Genomic DNA, 11,572 nt, shown 5'->3' with positions numbered 1-11,572 from the left:
CAATTTTGGTAGACCGGCCACTCTTGGGAAGGTTCCCCACTGTTCTACGTTTTCTCCATTTGTGGCTCTCACCTTGGTTCGCTGGAGTCCCAAAGTCTTAGAAATGGCTTTTCCAGACTGATACAAGTCAATTATTTGGTTTCTCATCTGTACTTGAATTTCTTTAGATTGTGGCATGATGTGTTGATTTTTTAGATCTTTTAGCATGTTTCACTGTGTCAGACAGCTTCTATTTAAGTGATTTCTGTCAGGGCTGGGCTCAGCCTTTCCTTCTCTGAGCTGGCTGCTCAGCTGTTGGCTAATTGTCACCTGTTGATGATATCCTGCTCGTCAGTCCTGCTTATGTACAGTAAGCCATCCAGCCCAGATGATCTCTGCCTTCACCTTGGTCAACATCACAGAGACTTTCTCCTGCGCTCCTGTTAAAGATTTGCTTGGCTGACATTCCTTCTGTCTCCAGATCCTGCTTGCTGTTCCAGTGTGCTGATTCCTGGCTTCCTGACTTTCTGGCTTGTCTGACTATCCGTTTCGGTTATCAAACTTTGGCTATGTTTTGACTAAGTTTATTCTGTTTACTTTTATCATTAAACAAGTGTGATTTAACTGTACTTCTGTCTGAACTGATTTATGGTTTCTGACAATTTCTTGATTCAACAGGTCTGACAGTAATCAGGCCTGGGTGAAGCAAGTGAAATTTAACCTCTTAGCGCCAGCATCTCCAGGCCCTTTAAGAGGTTTATGATGCCAGGAGTCACGGTGAGGCTTAACCACTTGCCGACCGCCGCACGACGATGTACGTCGACAGAATGGCACGGGCAGGCATAAGGGCTTACATGTACGTCCTTGCCTGCCCGCGGGTCGGGGGCCCGATCGGGCCCCCGCCCGGTGCCTGCGGCGGTCGGTATTCGTTCGGGAGCGATCCCGGACGAGGGGACGGCCATTCATTCATGGCCACCCCCTCGCGATCGCTCCCGACGAATGAAAATGCTCGGTGACATCACTTCCTCTCCTGTAATGTAAACACAGGCAGAGGAAGTGATGTAATCTCTCCTCGTGTCGGTCTTTTTCGTTCCGGCACCGAGGAGAGAGGATCGTGAGTTGCACCTAACACTACACTAACAGTAGAACACGCCAGGTACACTTTTCACCCCCTGATCACCCCCCAATCACCCCCCAATCACCCCTGCCCCCCCCAGTCACAGTGACACCAATTGCATATTTTTTTTTTTTTTGCATTGGTGTCATTTGTGACTGTAATAACTGTTAGGGCAGTTAGGGCTAGCCCCCTTTAGCTCTAGGGTGCCCCCCTAACCCCCCCAATAAAGGTTTAACCCCGTGATCACCCCCCGTTGCCAGTGTCACTAATAAGCGATCGTTTTTCTGATCGCTGTATTAGTGTCACAGGTGACGCTAGTTAGGCAGGTAGGTATTTAGGTTCGCTGCAGCTTTTTATAGCGCCAGGGACCCCCATATACTACCGCATAGCCCCCTGATTGCCCCCCAGTTAACCCTTTCACCAGTGATCACCATATAACTGTTACAGGTGACGCTGGTTGGTTAGTTATTTTTTTTTTGTTTCAGGGCACCCGCCATTTATTACCTAATAAAGGTTTAACCCCCTGATCACCCGGCGGGTGATAGAAGTTTGAGGGTCAGATAAGGCCTGCGTCGCCCCAGCGTCAGGTTAGTGCCAGTACCGCTAACACCCACGCGCAAAGCATACACCTCCCTTAGTAATATAGTATCTGATCAGATCTATATTAGCGTTGCCAGCATTTTAGGTTTCCCAAAACGCATTGTTAGCGGGATCAGCCCAGATACCTGCTAGCACCTGCGTTTAGCCCCTCCGCCAAGCCCAGCCCAGCCCACCCAAGTGCAGTATCGATCGATCACTGTCACTTACAAAACACAACACACATAACTGCAGCGTTCGCAGAGTCAGGCTTGATCCCTGCGATCGCTAACAGTTTTTTTTGTAGCGTTTTGAAACAGTCGCTGACAGGCTAGGTGCTTTTTTACCTGTGAGTCTCACTAGTGTACCCCTAAATTTAGAGCCCAAAATGGCAAAGCGAAGGTACACTAGTGAAGAGGCCTACACGTTTCTGAGCATGACAGATAGTGAAGAGGACGTCACTCATCTGTCAGATTCAGGCTCAGAATACGATCCTGTAGAGGACAGCGGCTCCATGACAGATAGCTCTGACGACGGAGATGAGGCCTCTGTTAGGGACAGGTGTGCCCGATCCCGAATGTATTCTGTTGTTGAGGTGCATAAACCGCAGGCCACTCGTATGGAGCAGAGACGTACTAGAGCCGCTCATCCTTCTGGTGAACTGGCAAGCACCAGCGGCCTAGTACACCCTGGACCTACATCCAGCACTGCAGTAACACGTGGTGACGTGGCGAGTCCCATAAGTGCAGTTCAAGCTGGCGAGGTGGCAAGCACAAGTAGTGTCCCGCTGCCACCAAGAAGAAGACAAAGACAGGCCCGTCGTACCCATAGTGCCCTTCCTGCAGAATTCGCCAATCCTATTTGGGTGCCCACCACTTCTGCAGAACCCGTACTTCCCCCATTCACTGGCCAACCTGGCATTAATGTGGAAACAGTTGATTTTACGACTCTTGACTTTTACTCACTGTTTTTCACCGAAGATCTCTATAGATCTATTGTGGACCAAACCAATTTGTACGCTGCTCAACACATCGCCACTATTCCCCAGTCCGCCCTTGCCAGACAATGGAAACCAGTTACGGTTTCCGAATTTAAAATCTTTCTGGGCCTCTCCCTCAACATGGGCATAACCAAAAAGAGTGAGTTGCGGTCATATTGGTCCACTGACCCAATTCACCATATGCGCGTGTTCTCTGCTTCCATGTCCAGGGCACGATACGAGCAGATTTTGCGGTTCATGCACTTCAGCGACAATGAACTCTGTCGTCCTCGTGGAGACCCTGAATACGATCGGCTCTACAAAATTCGGCCCCTCATAAACCACTTCAACCAACGTTTTGCAGACTTGTTTACTCCCGATCAAGTTGTCTGCGTTGATGAGTCCCTGATTAAGTTTTCTGGTCGCTTGTCATTCAAACAATACGTCCCCAACAAGCGTTCCAGATACGGGGTCAAGATGTATAAGCTCTGTGACAGGGCCACAGGCTATACACGTAGTTTCATGGTTTATGAGGGTAAAGATAGTCACGTAGAGCCGGAGAACTGCCCTGACTACATAGGAAGCGCTGGCAAGATAGTGTGGGACATGGTGTCACCCTTATTCGGAAAGGGGTACCACTTGTACGTGGACAATTATTACACAAGCGTGCCACTGTTTAGTCACTTGTTTGATCAGCAGATTGGAGCATGTGGCACCGTGCGACCTAATCGCCGGGGCTTTCCCCAGCGGCTTGTAGGGTCCCGTCTTAGGCTGGGGGAGAGAGCCTGCTTGCGCAGTAGTAATTTGCTCGCTATGAAGTGGAGGGATAATAAGAATGTTTTCGTTCTTACCTCCCTTCATGCAGACACGACGGTCCAAATTCCTACGGCGACTGGTATTGTGGAGAAACCCCTCTGTGTCCACAAATATAACCTTAACATGGGAGGGGTGGACCTCAATGACCAGTTGTTGGCGCCGTATCTAGTTGCCCGTAAGTCCAGACGCTGGTACAAAAAAGTGTCTGTTTATTTATTCCAATTGGCTATACTGAATGCTTATGTACTACACAAAGCTTCAGGACGGACTGGATCCTTCCTCAAATTCCAGGAGGATATCGTCAGAGCCCTTCTGTATCCAGGCGGTGCTCCACCTCACCTTCCCCTACCAGATGCAGTAAGCCGGCTGCATGAGAGGCATTATTCTTATGTCCTCCCGAGTACCCCTACCCAACGAGCCCCCCAAAGAAAATGTCGTGTCTGCAGAAAGCGCGGATTTAGGCGTGACACCCGTTCTTATTGTCCCCGCTGTCCTGGCAATCCTGGTCTTTGTCAGGGTGAGTGTTTTGAACGCTACCATGAACTAGTTGAGTATTAGCGTAGGGTACAGCATTGCACAGGCTAGGCACACGTTCACAGGGTCTCCCAAGATGCCATCACATTTTGAGAGACCCAAACCGACACAACAGAAGTGTTAAAGTTACATTAAAAAGTGTTAAAAAAAAAAAAAAAAGTAAAAAAACCAAAAAACCAAAAAAAATATAAAATAAAAAAACCAAAAATAGTTGTCGTTTTATTGTTCTCTCTCTCTCTCTCTATTCTCTCTCTATTGTTCTGCTCCTTTGTACTGTATTCTATTCTGCAATGTTTTATTGTTAACCATTTTTTGTTTTCAGGTACGCCATTCAGCTGTAGCGTGGATTTATTTATCTTGATGTAGAAATTGAGTTATTACTGTATTAATAACTATATTTCAATAATTCATATTGATGAGGAAAGTTCCAAGAAAATCCGTTCAGTTCTCGTGTAAAAATACCAAAATCGATTTAATAATAAAAATAGCAAAAAATTACAAGAACAGTGTCAAAATGTAGAATATAAAATAGCATCAATAAGTTTCTTATTCTTAAAATGAAGATAAATGTATCTTTGTGTATGTGTGTGTGTGTAAGAAAGTTTGTCAGCCTCCTCCAAAGTCTGTGTCAGTCTGCGTCTCTGCAAGTCTGCCCTCTAGAATAGCCTGTCTGTATTTTTCTACCCCTAAAACTAAAAACCCCCACCCTTTTCCCAATTAAGAATGGTTTAACTGAGCCCTGTTGTACTACAGGGAAAGCCCGCGAATTCTGAATGAGCAAATTCCCTCCCACCTCATCCAACAGGATGTTGAAATACAAAACCGTCTCTAAAACATTCCATTGGGATGGCAAAACTGCCATGTATTAAACCATTTAAGTTATACAATACAAGTTTCCTATCTTCTAAACCAAATTCTACATATATCAGTAAATAGATTATATACGTTTAAAATGCAATGTACGTAATGATAATCCTAATCAGGAAATACTGTAATATAAAGAAATAACATGTATCATACTGAAACTCTGTCTTTTAAACAAGGATGTAACATTACCTCTTAAAATGGGGGAGGGGAATGATCAACTGGCTCTAAATTACAGCCATATGTGAAATGTACATAGAACTACTTCCCATGAAATGCATATGAAGCTTTAAAAACACTTTTACATAAATATATGTAAATATACATATATATACATACATATATACGCATATATATGTACACAGACATACACATACATATATATATATACACATATACACCCATTTCACTTTATCCATATCTAGAATATATAATGATATACATTAGCAAGTCAATCATACTCAAGACCCAAACCATATATAAATTTTAATATTCTAACAATTCCCTCTCAAAATGAATGATTAAACAATCTTTTCATTTTAAATCTGTTATCAAAATCTGAATCTAAATCTGAATCTAAATCTAAATCCATTTCTAAATCCATTCATACCTCAAACGCATCACATTTGTATTCATCCATACAATTAGATCTTAAATTAATTGACTTGAATGTATATTTTCAAATTTTGATTCTATACAAGGAAAAGTGAATTTCATAAACCTTTTGCTTCATATACCATAAAAAATATTTTCACCCTTATTATTTTCTTATTCTTTTACCAAATAAATCAATCCCCTTAATTTCATAATTCATAAATGTAACATTGTTGTACAATACTTTGAAATATGAATATCACTTCAAAAATGTATGATTCATATTTTTTCCCTCCAAATTATGTTTAGCATAAACCTTGTCAAAATTAAACATAAAATATGTTTCTTAACTTCAATTTGTTCATATATGTGAGATGATTTCAAAACTAAATAGTTACATATTACAATGTAAAAGTTACTCCTAACTTGTCTTTATGACTTTTAAGAAAAATGTACTCTGTCTTAATTAACACCAGATGTTCCCTCTAACTAGAATGACTCTATTGTAAGGATGTTTAACCCTTTCAACTCTGAAAATACACTACATGTGTTTATAAAAATCAATGTGTAAAAAATATCTCATCTTGATATGAGAACCATATTTTGTCACATAAAAATAATATATAAAAAACTGCAATATCTGATGGATAAATTATTTCATCAGTAGTCAAAAAATCAAAAGTCCATTGTTTTTAAAATGTCCTCTCTTATCAGAGGTTCTCTTGAGAGTTTTTTTTTTCTTCTTCTTCTTGCTGCACTCTGTAAAGTTGGAAAACTTTATTGAACATAGAAAGACAACAATAATTATAACGAATGAATCTCTTCTGTCAATTCTTCTCCCAGAACTGATATTCTTAAATTTCAATATTTTGTTTTCATCTGGAAGGTCTAGAAATATAAAATTTCTTCCTTTTGGTGACTTACAAGTCAGATCCTAAAAAAGAATGCAGTATCATTATTTTGAATTTAAATAAATGCAAAATATACCTTCTTTTATTTATTCATTCAGAACATACCAAAATTCTAATATTTTATTATGACATACTAAACATATTTTAATAATAACATTTCTAATTACCTTACTTTGCTCTATTTTTCTTAAACTGACCAATACTCCTTAATTTATTAGTTTGTGTATTTAAACTATAACAAGACGCAATTTCTCTTTTTTTTGTCATGATATAAAACCTTTGTTTTATCAAACGAAAGAAAAGGTTTTAATTCAACCCTAGAAGATTGAAGCAAACTATATATTTACTTCTCCTCTTTAATATTTCAGAGTAATGCGTGTTGTACTGTACTTCTAGCATTTTCTAATTCAGCATTTTCTGTAGAATTTTTGCTGAATAGTATAACCATGCTTTGGGTAACACATACCTGATGAACAATTCTTAATAGCATTAACAAATCCTGGCTCACAGCCTCTCTCAGCACTTGTTCTAACAATACCATTTACAGGCTTTCTAAATACATTTAACTGAGAATGTTCTGTTATCACATCTACCTGTATGGGTTTAGATTGTAAAGTTTTAAAAAATGGGCAATATTTGTCATATAATTCACCTGAATGAATTCTCTTTAAAAGAATTTTTACTGACCGATAAGGTGTCTGTAATATGATCCTACTAGATCTCACAATCTTTTCTGTTACTTTGACTGCAAAATAAACACTTAACAATTGCTTCATATTTGTGTCAAAAGTCTTTTCCATATTCGTCAATCCTCTGGAGAAAAAACCTATTATTTCCGGTTCACCATCTTTTACCTGGGACAAAATCACTGATATGGAATTCTCAGATATCTTAGTAGACATTAGAACAGGTGTAGATATTCCAATTTCAATTGCATGCAACGAGACAGCATTCTGCAAATCTTTTTTCAACATTTCAAAGGCATTTGTCTGGGTTTGAGTCCATTGATCAAACACAACATCTTTTTGTTTCAAGAAATCCATTAATGGTTTAACTTTATCATCATATTCCTGTAAAAACTCTTTACATAAATGTACTTCACTCAAAAATTGATATAATGCCTTGTAAGATGTTGGAATTGGAATAGCAGAAATGTTTCTAACTTTTTCCTGTGATAACTGTCTCTGTCCCTGACTAATTTGCATATGAAGAAAATTGACTTTATTTTTCATTAACTGAACTGACTCTGTGTTCAATTTCAACCCTGCTGTTTGTAACAAAGTAAATAACTCCATCAACAGAGTGACATGTTCCTCTGTATTTTGTGTAGACAACAAAATTTTGTCCACATGTTGGAAAATACATTTTGGTCTAGAAAATTTTGATAAAACTTTCTCCAAGCACTCGTGTACTAAACCATCACTGATATCTAATCCTGGAATTATTCTAGTGAATGCATAAGTTTCTTTATCAAAGCTGAAAGCAAGTTTATAATGACAGCTGTTTGTCAATGGTACTGAAAAATGACTATTGGCTATTTCCAGTACTGAAAATACTTTGGCCTTGGCATCCATTTGTGACATTAAATTTAAATTAGGAACAATAGGTTTGTTATTTGTAATGCATTTATTCAGTGATCTTACATCAACTGATATAGAATACGAATCATCAGCATTCTTGATAGGCCAAATACAATTATTTACCACTGATTGTGCCTTCTTTAATATTCCTTGCTGTAAAAATGATTGTACAATGTCAAAAACAGGACCTATTGATTCTTGTGGCAACTTATTTTGAATTTGGGGCTTCGGATCTCTTCCCTCAATTTCTATCTCAATATCTTTAAACAAACCTGTATCCGTTTTGGTCTGACTCCAAAGACTTTTATGTGCTCTAACCGATTGTTCCAATTCGAGATTGGTTCCTGTGTGTGGCCAATTAAAATCTGAAGACATGTCAGCGACTGCTGTACAAATACTTCCAACGTTATTGTACTTTGAGGAATCTATTAACATAGATTTGGGCCTAGATGAATCTTTCCATATAGTAGAATTACTTAAATCAATAATCCAATCTAATTTACTAATCACATCCATGCCTAAAATATTCTCTGTATTTTGGCAACACCAGATGTCTATATTTGTTTTTAAAATTCCGGGAATTTCGAGAGTCACATCAGAAACTTTAACTGCAACTGTATTTTCTTTTCCATTGAAATCAATTAAATTACATTTTGGAGAATCAATATTCACAGATAATTTGTGTTTAGTTAAACTGAGTTCAGATCCTAAATCTATTAACCATTTAATATTCTTTCCATTTAATAAACCATGTAACCATGGCCTTCCACTTTCATCTATTAAAAGTGAAGTCACATATTTTAATGTTGGAGGTGACTCAGAACCTTTTTCCCTAAATCCTGATGGTGATGGAAGTAATCCATCCCTCTCATTTTCATCATTGTTTGTCATATTGATTGAACTGTCATTAACAGTCAATGTACTGATCTGTTTGACTTCTGAGGCATAAGGCAAATCAATCAAACTATTGTTTGAAGAAGAAAGAATAAATTGCTCAGAAATATGTTCTGTATTTTCTACTTCCAAAGTTTTCCTTTGTGTACTATGTATAATGGGAATAACATTTCCTGTCTGCTCTGAACCTTTAGCTCCGCCTGTGACGTGTAGCTCATCATCTCTGGGTGTGGCATCACACGTGGCAACTCTTTGAATGCCATTTTCCCTTTGTTTGTCTAAAATATGTCTACATGCTGAAACTTTATTTAATATTTTTCTTTTAAGCAAAACTTCATGTTCCTGGTCATATTTTCCTATAGACCGCTTAACTGGTACCAAAGATAATTTTGGTTTAAACAAACCTTTCTGTTCTTGGTCATCAACCTTGATAGACCGCTTATCTTGTACAAAAGACTCCTGCATAGAATCCGCATTAACATTCATAGAGTCTGCATTATTAATCTCTAAACTCTTGCTTGACTCTGTTTTAAACTTTACATTATTCTGTAACTCAGACAACTGAATATCCTTTATTTGAATTGCACTCTGCAAATCATCTATCCGCTCAGACAAACATACCTGAGTCTCTGTTTTCCCCTTAGTACAAACTACATTTTTTTCAGGAACTCCTGATATCATTGTATCATAAACTTTAATCAATTTAATCAAATTCCTAACCTGTTTGCTGAATTTCTTAAAAGTAAATTTTGACTTTTGTATTTTGATATTAGCTTGTAAGCATTCATTGAACATATAACACCATAATTCATCATCTTTAACAAACTTTGACAGATTTTTAAATTCTAATTCACTCTCATCAGACAATTCATGAATAAGATTCATACTTACCAATGTAGGATAAGCTTCATTCGTGTAACACGCGTTCCCTCTCTTGGCGGGAAATTACTTCATCAAGAAACAGATTTTCTTGCACGTGCGCAAACGTCTCACCAATTTTGATAATTCTTTTTCTTCCAAGTTCAATTCAATGATGCCGAAAATGTGCTTTTTCGATTTCTTCTGAAGCTTGACTCAATAGTCAATGTTTGTGCTTCTATTCCCTCTCGTCAAGCGAAAGTAGAAATATTTCAAAAAAAGTTAGATATTCGGATAAATTGACACTGGCAAGGCTCGCCAAAAATGTAGAAATTGAGTTATTACTGTATTAATAACTATATTTCAATAATTCATATTGATGAGGAAAGTTCCAAGAAAATCCGTTCAGTTCTCGTGTAAAAATACCAAAATCGATTTAATAATAAAAATAGCAAAAAATTACAAGAACAGTGTCAAAATGTAGAATATAAAATAGCATCAATAAGTTTCTTATTCTTAAAATGAAGATAAATGTATCTTTGTGTATGTGTGTGTGTGTAAGAAAGTTTGTCAGCCTCCTCCAAAGTCTGTGTCAGTCTGCGTCTCTGCAAGTCTGCCCTCTAGAATAGCCTGTCTGTATTTTTCTACCCCTAAAACTAAAAACCCCCACCCTTTTCCCAATTAAGAATGGTTTAACTGAGCCCTGTTGTACTACAGGGAAAGCCCGCGAATTCTGAATGAGCAAATTCCCTCCCACCTCATCCAACAGGATGTTGAAATACAAAACCGTCTCTAAAACATTCCATTGGGATGGCAAAACTGCCATGTATTAAACCATTTAAGTTATACAATACAAGTTTCCTATCTTCTAAACCAAATTCTACATATATCAGTAAATAGATTATATACGTTTAAAATGCAATGTACGTAATGATAATCCTAATCAGGAAATACTGTAATATAAAGAAATAACATGTATCATACTGAAACTCTGTCTTTTAAACAAGGATGTAACATTACCTCTTAAAATGGGGGAGGGGAATGATCAACTGGCTCTAAATTACAGCCATATGTGAAATGTACATAGAACTACTTCCCATGAAATGCATATGAAGCTTTAAAAACACTTTTACATAAATATATGTAAATATACATATATATACATACATATATACGCATATATATGTACACAGACATACACATACATATATATATATACACATATACACCCATTTCACTTTATCCATATCTAGAATATATAATGATATACATTAGCAAGTCAATCATACTCAAGACCCAAACCATATATAAATTTTAATATTCTAACACTTGACAGCAACAGCGTTTGCTCCCACGATACGTAAAGCCACAACTCCAGCGCTGTCGGAGGTGATTTCACCACCACAGTTAAAAAAGAGCATATATGCCAAAGCATGGGGGCATAAGGGGTGGAGGAGCGATTTTGCTCCTAATGCCACGTACATACAGTCAAAATTCCGACGGAGGGCTTGCCCGTGGAAAAGTTTGAATGTATGTACGTGGCATAACTTTTTTGCGGGAGGATGCCCCCATGCTTCGGCATATATATATTTTAGGCACAGATTGTGTTAAATGTGTTATTTTTTGCAATTTTTTTTGTATTTGCTTTGCAGGTATGGTACGTCTTACTGTTATACTGTAATGTTACTTTGTTTTATTGTTAACCATCATTTGCTTAGCAGGTACGCCATTCAGTTGCAGCACGGATTTATTTATCTTGACAGCAACAGCGTTTGCTCCCATGATACATAAAGCCGCGACTCCAGCACTGTCGGGGGTGATTTCACCACCACAGTTAAAAAAGAGCATATATGCCGAAGCATGGGGGCAT

The 11,572-nt window shown here is 38.1% G+C and overlaps 1 long non-coding RNA gene across 1 annotated transcript; it reads right to left on the bottom strand.

The window, feature by feature from the left end:
* Nucleotides 1-4,454: 4,454 nt before the first annotated feature.
* On the bottom strand, nt 4,455-11,025 carry LOC143981809 (uncharacterized). The gene is made up of 2 exons (XR_013274361.1): nt 9,736-11,025; nt 4,455-6,393 (listed from the first exon to the last, which is right to left on the bottom strand). It is a non-coding gene; the product is annotated as an uncharacterized LOC143981809 (long non-coding RNA).
* Nucleotides 11,026-11,572: the final 547 nt, after the last annotated feature.

The sequence above is a fragment of the Lithobates pipiens genome, unplaced genomic scaffold (genome assembly GCF_037356315.1).
Source record: "Lithobates pipiens isolate NorthernLeopardFrog02 unplaced genomic scaffold, aLitPip1_a1.2 Scaffold_16, whole genome shotgun sequence".
NCBI lineage: Eukaryota > Metazoa > Chordata > Amphibia > Anura > Ranidae > Lithobates > Lithobates pipiens.
Note: the sequence above shows the minus strand (reverse complement) of the source record. Positions and strands in the feature narration are given on the sequence as shown.